This window comes from Pogoniulus pusillus, chromosome 1, assembly GCF_015220805.1.
Source record: "Pogoniulus pusillus isolate bPogPus1 chromosome 1, bPogPus1.pri, whole genome shotgun sequence".
Classification (NCBI taxonomy): Eukaryota; Metazoa; Chordata; class Aves; order Piciformes; family Lybiidae; genus Pogoniulus; species Pogoniulus pusillus.
In genome coordinates, this window is record NC_087264.1 from 23,870,854 (window position 1) to 23,879,639 (window position 8,786).

Sequence of the window (8,786 nt, forward strand, 5' to 3'; positions counted from 1 at the left end):
AGAATCAGTCAGGGTTTGAAGGGACCACAAGGAGCAGCCAGTTCCAGACCCCCTGCCATGGGCAGGGACACCCTACCCTAGATCAGGCTGCCCACAGCCTCAGCCAGCCTGGCCTTAAACACCTCCAGGGATAGTCCTTCCACCACACCCCAGGGCAACCCCTTCCAGACTTTCACCACTCTCATGCTGAAGAACTTCTTCCTAACATCCACTCTGAATCTCTCAATTTCCAGCCTTGTTCCGCTCCTCCCAGTCCTATCACTGCCTGACAACCTAAAAAGTCCCTCCCCAGCTTTCTTTCAGCCCCCTTCCGATACTGAAGGGCCACAAGAAGGTCACCCTGGAGCCTTCTAGTCCCCAGCCTGAGGACATCTGATATATCTCTGAGTGCTGAGGAGGTCTCAAACATGATCCAAGGGCTGGAAGCACTCTGCTGTGAGGCTGGACCTGTAGAAGAGAAGGCTCCAGGGAGAACATCTGGTAGCCTTTCACCACTTGAAGGAGCTGATAAGAATCACAGAATGCTTCAGGTTGGAAGAGACCTTTTAAGGTCCCATAGTAAAACCCCCTTTCATCAGCAGGGACGTTTGAAACTAGAGCAGGGTGCTCAGAGCCCTGTCCAGCCTGACCTGGTGTAGGGCATTGTTGAACTCCATAAGGTCCAATAAGATGGGACAGATTGAACCTCACAAGGTTCAGGAAAGCTGGGAATAGACTTGTGAGGAGCAGGGCCTCTTGTGACCAGACAAGGAGTGATGGTTTGAAGTAAAAGAGGGAGATTCAGACTGGAGAGGAGGGAAAATAAAATTGACCCTGAGGGTGGTGAGAGCCTTGCCTAGGTTGCCCAAATAGGAGTGGCCCCATCCCTGGCAGCATGGCAGGTCAGGTTCTTTGGGGCCTTGAGCAATCTTGAAAGGTCCCTTCCCACCCAAACCAGCCTGGGATTCCGTGCTCATTGCTCAGGCATGGAGAGCTGTCTCCTAGTCTGCAGGTTCTCAGCCCCATGGCTGCCTTCCAAATGCTCCATGTGGCATAATGGAAATCAAAACAACCCCAAATGTGCATCTGCTTTGCCTGGCCACCTCCATCACCCCAACCAAGCCACAATTAAATGACCTCAGGTCAGCAATACCTATCCCACGTTCCCATCCGAGCTGTCAAGCGGAGTATTCAAGACAGCTGATGCTATCTAGTGCTGAGGGCATTGGCCAAACTCAACCATGGATGGACACCTCTGGCACATAGCACTGCATAGCCCCACCTGGAGTACTGTGTGCAGTTCTGCAGCCCACAACACAAGAAGGACATGGAACTGTTGGAGGCCACCAAGAAGCTCAGAAGACTGCAGCAGCTCTGCTATGAGGACAGGCTACAAGAGTTGGGGCTCTGCAGCCTGGAGAAAAGAAGGCTTCTAGGAGACCTTGGAGTGGCCTTGCAGTATCTGAAGGGGGCTGCAGGAGGGCTGGGGAGGGACTACTGACAGTGTCTTGTAATGACAGGATGAGGAGGAATGGGTTTGGCAGAGGGAAAATCGAAACTGGATGTTAGGAAGAAGCTGTTTGCAGTGAGGGTGGTGAGACACTGGCACAGGTTGCCCAGGGAGGCTGTGGAGCACAGAAGCACCCAATGTGATCAAAGATTCTGTGATCCACAACCTGCCTGTAAGTGTTGAAGGCCAGGTAGGATGGAAAGAGGAGAATATTCCCTCGGTGCTGAGGACCTTTCCTTGCTCCCATGTGAAAACTGTGTAGCTCTTTTGTTGCCTCCTTCGTGGCAAACTGTTGCACTGTTATTCCTCCAAACGCTGCACAGTATGCTGAAATCCAGAAGAGAGATCAGAGGCAGCACACCAAGCTTGACTCAAAGAGTTAATTATAAACGTTTTATGATGCTGTCAGTAAATTTGTAGCTGTTTTTCATGTTCCAGTAGCAGGCAGCATGTTCCTGTGCCATCTGCTACAGGGTCACTCCCATCCTTGCTGACTAAAATAAAACCTCAACTCCCTGCCACATCTTTTTTATTAAAGAGAAAGAACCTCCTAAAGGGCTTCTGGGGAAATTCACTCACCTTCTCACATGTGGGAAGACTCTGAGATGCTGGACTGTGTCCAGAGAAGGACCATGGAGCTAGGGAAGGTTCTGTAGAACAGGTCTAGTGAGGAGCAGCTGAGGGAATTTGGGTTGATTAGTCTAGTGAAAAAAAAAAGGGTGAGGGAAGACCTCATTGCTGTCCACAACTCCCTAACAGGAGGTTGGAGCCAGGTGGGAATTACAGGCTCACAGGATGTCAGGGGTTGGAAGGAACCCAAACAGATCATCGACTTCAATCCCTCTGCCAGAGCAGGACCACACAATCTAGCTCAGGGCACACAGGAACACATCCAGACAGGCCTGCAAAGGCTCCACAGGAGGAGACTCCACAACCTCTCTGGGCAGCCTGTGCAGTGCTCTGGGACCCTTACAGTCAAGAAGTTGCCCCTTGTGTTGAGCTGGAACCTGCTGTGCTGCAGCTTCCATCCATTGCTGCTTGTCCTATCCCAGGGAGCAGTGAGCAGAGCCTGTCCCCCACTCCTGACCCCCAGCCCTCAGAGATTTATAAACATTGATTAAATCCCCTCTCAGTCTTCTCTTCTCCAGACTAAGCAGCCCCAGGTCACTCAGCCTCTCCTCATCAGGCAGTGCTCCAGTCCCCTCATCATCCTCACAGTCCTCTGCTGGACCTTCTCCAGCAGATCCCTGTCCCTCTCTTCTCACTAGTATCAGGGAATAGATCAAGAGGAAATGTCCTAAAATAGTGCCACAGGAGGTTTAGGTTGTAGATTGTGAGCAATTCTTGTCCTCCAAGAATGGTCAGGCATTTGAACAGGCTGTCCAGGGAGGTAGTGGAGTCACCATCCCTAAAGGTGTTCAAGAAATGTGTGGACATGGCAGTTTTGGGACATGGTTTTGTGGCCATGGTGGTCTTAGCTTGGTGGTTGGATTTGATGATCATAGAGCCATAGAATAGTTTAGGTTGGAAGGGACCTCAAAGCTCAGCCACTTCCAAACCTCTGCCATAGACAGGGACACTTCCCACTAGAACTGGTCCCTCAAGGCCTCAGCCAAACTGGACTTGAACACCTCCAGGCAGGTTGTGGATCACAGAATCAGAGAATGTGCCACTCAAAGATCTCCTGGAAGCCTTCCCTTCTCCAGGCTGTGGAGACCCAACTCTTACAGTCTGTCCTCAGAGCAGAGCTGCTGCAGCACTCTCAGCATCCTCATGGCCTCCTCTGCACTGGCTCCAACACTTCCATGTCCTTCTTGTGCTGGGGGCTCCAGAACTGCACCCAGGACTGCAGGTGGGGTGTGAGCAGAGCAGAGCCAAGGGGCAGAATCCCCTCCCTTGCCCTGCTGCCCACACTGCTTTTGCTGCAGCCCAGCACAGGGCTGCTGTCTGGGCTGCACTCACACTGCAGACTCCTGTTGAGCTTTTCACCAACCAAGAGAGAATTGATCTTCAAGTTCTTTTCCAGCTGAAAAGAGTCAGTTCTATGACTCTATGTGCAGTTTTGTCCAGGATGAGTTATAAAGGAAGTAATATTTAAACCCAAACACTCTTAAACCACTGAAATTCAGAATGGCCCTGCTAGATGGAGACAATATTAAGGTTGTAAAGTTCATTTGGACTTTTATAGCAGCTATTATCTACCCAGACTTCACATCAGCAGGGACCATGCAGCATATGGGTAACACCACGAGACAACCTATTCCCTGTAGTCTCCAGCAGCAATAAACCCCCCCCCAAATGCATCAAACTGGCAATTTATCTGCTCATTCCCATTTAAACTGAAATATCTCTGAAGAAGACAGCTGGAATGGTCTTACCATGGCCTGAAATTATATCATAGAAGGTATCAGGAACAGTTTCTTTCCTGCAACAGTGGTCAGGTGTTGGAATAGGCTGCCCAGGATCGTGTTGGAGTCACCACCCCTATAGGTGTTGAAGAAACATGTAGGCATGGCACTCTGGGACATGGTTTAGTGGCCACAGTGGTGTTGGGTTAAAGGATGGACTTGATGATCTTAGATGTCTTTTGCAGCCTAAACTGTCCTACAATTCCATGAATTTGACTTTTCTTCACCTAAAAATGAGGCTGAATAACATATTTCCAAATACAAGTTCCCAATTTGGAAAGTGAAGATGTTTTCAGCAGCCTGTGAGGGGCTTCAGTCTCTGTCGTGTTGAGAAGACCTTCTCTTATCTCCCTTTAAATCCCTACCATGCTTTTGTGGATCACATCTGCATTAGAAGCAGTATGAATAGAATTCCTGTCATGAGAAGCCAAGTCAGGAATGCTAAATCTAAATGCTCCTGGAAGAGGAAAGGAAGGTTCTGAGGCGCAGAGACCCTGCATGGTGAGGCTTGGAACTGCCAGCTCATCACTAAACCAGGTGCCTCAGCACCACATCTCTATAGCTTTGAAGCTCTTCTAAGGATGGGGATTCTACCAGCCTGGGCAGGCTGGGCCAGGCCTTGGCAAGCCTCAAGAGGAAGAAATTTTTCCTCATGTCCAACCTAAACCTCTCCTGGGGCAACTTGAGGCCATTTCCTCTTGTCATACCACTTGTTCCTTGGGAGAGGAGGCCAATCCCACCTAGTTCCAACCTTCTTTCAGGGAATTGTAGAAAACAATGAGGTCTCCCCTCAGCCTTCTTCTTTCTGGGCTGAACAACCCCAGGTCCTTCAACTGCTCTTCATCAAACCTGTTCTCCAGACCCTTCACCAGCTCTGTTGCCCTTCTGTGGACACACTCCAGCCTCTCAACATTCTTCTTAAAGTAAAGGGGCCCAAAACTGAACTCAGGATTCAAGATGCAGCCTCAGCAGAGCCAAATGTAGGGGACAATCTGTCTTAGTCCTTATGGCCACACTATTGCTGATCCAAGTCAGGACAAGCAGCAATGGATGGAAGCTGCAGCACAGGAGGTTCCAGCTCAACGCAAGGGGGAACTTTACTGTAAGGGTCCCAGAGCACTGGCACAGGCTGCCCAGATGGGCTGTGGAGTCTCCTTCTCTGGAGCCTTTCAAGGCCTGTCTGGATGCATTCCTGTGTGATCTGAGCTAGATTGTGTGGTCCTGCTGTGGCAGGGGGATTGGACTTGATGATCTTTGGGTCTCTTCCAACCCCTGACATCTTGTGACCCTGTGATTCTGTGAAGAAGCCTCTCAGCTACCAAAGCTGCAGATCATTGCTGCCTGAATGAGCTGAGCAGAACACTCACCCCAAACCTGAGCCAACATAGCTCCTCTTTGGTAAGTCACCATCTCTGGAGGTGTCCAGGAAACGTGTGGACATGGGGTACGGTTCAGTGGTCATGGTGTTGTCAGGTTGACAGTTACAGAATCACAGAGTCACAGCAACATGCAGGCTGGCAGAGCCCCTCAGCAGCACCAAGGCCAACCTAGAACCCTACTCTACAAGATTCACCTTCAACCATAGCCCTAAGCACCACAGCCAAACCACCCTGAAACACAGCCAGCATGGCTGACTCCATCACCTCCCTGGGCAGCTCATTCCACTCCCTCACCACTCTCTCCAGGAAAAACTTTTTCCTCATGTCCAATCTAACCCTCCCCAGCCTCAGCTTGAGGCCATTCCCCCTTCTTCTGTCTCCAATTCCCTGTGAGCAGAGCCCAGCAGCAGCCTCTCCACAATGTCCCTTCAGGTAGCTGTAGCCAGCAATGAGATCTGCCCTCAGCCTCCTCTTCCTCACACTGCCCATCCCCAGCTCACTCTGTCTCTCCTCATCAGATTTATTCTCCAGGCCCTTTCCCCAGCTTTGCTGTCCTCTCTGGACCTGTTCCAGCACCTCCACCTCTCTCTTGTATTGCAATGCAGTATGAGAGTTGGACTGCACGATCTGGGAGACCTTTTCCAGCTGAAACAATCACGAGCTCAGAGACTGCTTGTGAGTTACAAACATTCTGAGCATTCACCACAGAACTGAGAACCAGCCCTCCACCTACCTGTCCTTACTCAGATGCTTTTTTTATCACCTACCCTGTGTCTGGGACAGAATCTGTGTGTGGACATACCTGGATATATTCTGAGTTCTACCCCACCCAAGCTGAGCTCTGCTCCTTTTGTCAGGAACTGTCTGCCTCCTGCATACCAAAAATAGTGCACAAATGCAAATGCTTCAGCTCCTTAAACCACCACCTCATTGTAGCATCATCTGGATGGTTTGGAGTCCATACATCCACCTCCAGGCTAACCCACTTCCAGGATTAAAGAGGGAAACAAAAATAGCTCTGGTACCTCCCAGCTAGGAGGAGGATCCATTATTCCCTTCATTAATCAAAATCTGGGTCACGCACCAAACGCACACACTATGGAGGAAAACAAATTAACGTTTTCTCTTGATAAAAGGCACTGTGGCAGAGCTTCTTGGGCTTGCTGCTAGAAAGCTGAGCTGCAAAAATTTCAGTGGCATCAGCCAACTCCAACACCTTGATGAGGATTAACCCCTTCCTGTCCTTTTAACAGAATCCTCTCAAGCTACAGGTTGGAAGGGACCTCTGGAGTTCATCTAGTCCAACTCCCACCTACTCAAGCAGGGTCATATAGAGCAGCTTGCCCAGGATCACAATGTCCAGGTGGCTTTGCAATCTCTCCAGAGGAGACTCCACAACCATCCTGGGCAGTTTGGGGGGAACAGGTCTTTTTGCACCTTTCCTCTCCCATTCAAATCACAGAGGGAGAGGATTTTTGGGGTATACAGGACTCCAGGACAGGAAGTTCTTCCCAGCAAGAGTGATTGGCATTGGAATGGGCTGCCCAGGAAGTTGGTGGTGTCGCCATCCCTGGAAGCATTTAAGAGGAGGCTGCATGAGGCACTTAGTGCCATGGGTTAATTAACGAGAAGGGTTAGGCGATAGGTTGGTCTTGGTGATCCTAGAGGTCTTTTCCAACGAGGTTAATCACGTGTTTCTCTAAACCATTCTGTGATTCTATCTTGTTAGACCTGATTAGCTTTGGACAAGGCCAAGAGCAAGGTCCTATACCAAGTCAGGTTGTTTGGTCCTCTGAGCAACTTGCTCTAGTTGCAGATGTCACTCTTGACTGCAGGGGTGTCAGACTGGATGAACTTTGATGTTCCCTTCCAACTTAATACAGTCTATGATTCTAAATCAGCTGCTTAAGTCCTTAAGGGCCACCACAAGGAGCTTCTTGTGGACCCCCAAGGAAACAGCTGAACACTCATGAAACACAAGAAAGTGAAGCAAACCCCAACCATGCCCTGTGGCCACCCAAGAATCCTCCTCCCCAACTTTCCTTGTGCTCTAAATCCAAATTAAATTCAGGTGTTTAGTTTTTTTTCACTATTCAATCATGCTGCCAGAAAATGTTCCTCTGGGTCCTTCCACAGAGCACCTTTTATTTCTTTTTAAGTGTGTAGGACTTGCCTTCCTGCTTTCCTTCTTAAAGGGAACTTGATGTTCCTCCTCCTTTCAGCTCCAGACTCCAGGCCCTCAGTTTTTGCAGCTCTTCAGGTTGGTTTGTTTTTTTTTTTTTGCCATCACAACAGATGCAGCCCTATGAAAAAAAAAGAACAAAGAAAAAGTAAAAGCAAAGCAAAAAGCCTAGCAAGAATTCAAAAGGTTCTGGCTTTTCACTCAACCCTTGTGGGTTTGGGGTTTTTGTGCTGCTGTCTCTTAGGCTGCTGATACTTCTAATGCAAATTTTATGTGATTATGCAAACAACAAAAATCTAATTAGATTGATTGATATTGTCATATCAACAAAGCCCAGACCTACTTTCCAACCCTTATGAAATCTCTCAGCCAGGCAGCCTCATCCTTTCAGGCTTTTCACTCTGGGGACTCTGCTTTGCATTCCTTATTGTCTCACCAGCAGTGGTTGCTCCTCACCCCTCCTGGCTCTGAGATCAGATTTCTTTCATCACAGCTTTCCCTTGCAGTGTTAATCATTTCAACATTCTTACCAGCTGCTTTTGATGCTGTCAAGCTAAAAAGAGAGAGATTCACAGAATGCATTGTGTTGGGGAGGACATTCAAAGGTCATCTTGTCCAGTCCCCCTGCAAGTCAGCAGCCACATCTCCAAGCAGGCCTAGGCTGCTCAGGGCCACAGCAAGTTTGAGCTTGAACATCTCCAGGGATGGGGCCTCAACCACAGAATCACAGCAACATGCAGGTTAGCAAAGCCCCTCAGGATCACCAAGGCCAACCTAGAACCCTACTCTACAAGATTCACCTTCAACCATAGCCCTAAGCACCAAATCCAAACCACATCTCTAAGCAACCTGTATTTGATCATCCTCATTGCAAAGAACTTTCTTCTGATGTCCAACCCTGCTCCAATATCAAATCATTTCACCTCATCCTATCATCAAAAGCCTTTCTAAACAAACCCTCCCCTGCCTTCCTGTAGGTCTCCTTCAGATACTGAAATACAGCTTTAAGGTCTCCCCCAAGCCTTCTCTTCTCCAGGCTCAACAACCCCAGATCTCTCATCCTGTCTTCATAGAAGAGGTGCTCCAGTCCTTTAATCACCTTTGTGACCTTTCTCTGGACACTCTGCAGCATGTCCAGGTCCTTCTTGTACAGAACAAGGGGGAATGGCCTCAAGCTGAGACTGGGGAGGTTTAGATTGGACATGAGGAAAAGGTTTATCCTGGAGACAGTGGTCGGGGACTGGAATGAGCTGCCCAGGGAGGTGGTGGAGTCAGCCAGCCTGGTTGTGTTTCAGGGTGGTTTGGCTGTGGTGCTTAGGGCTATGGTT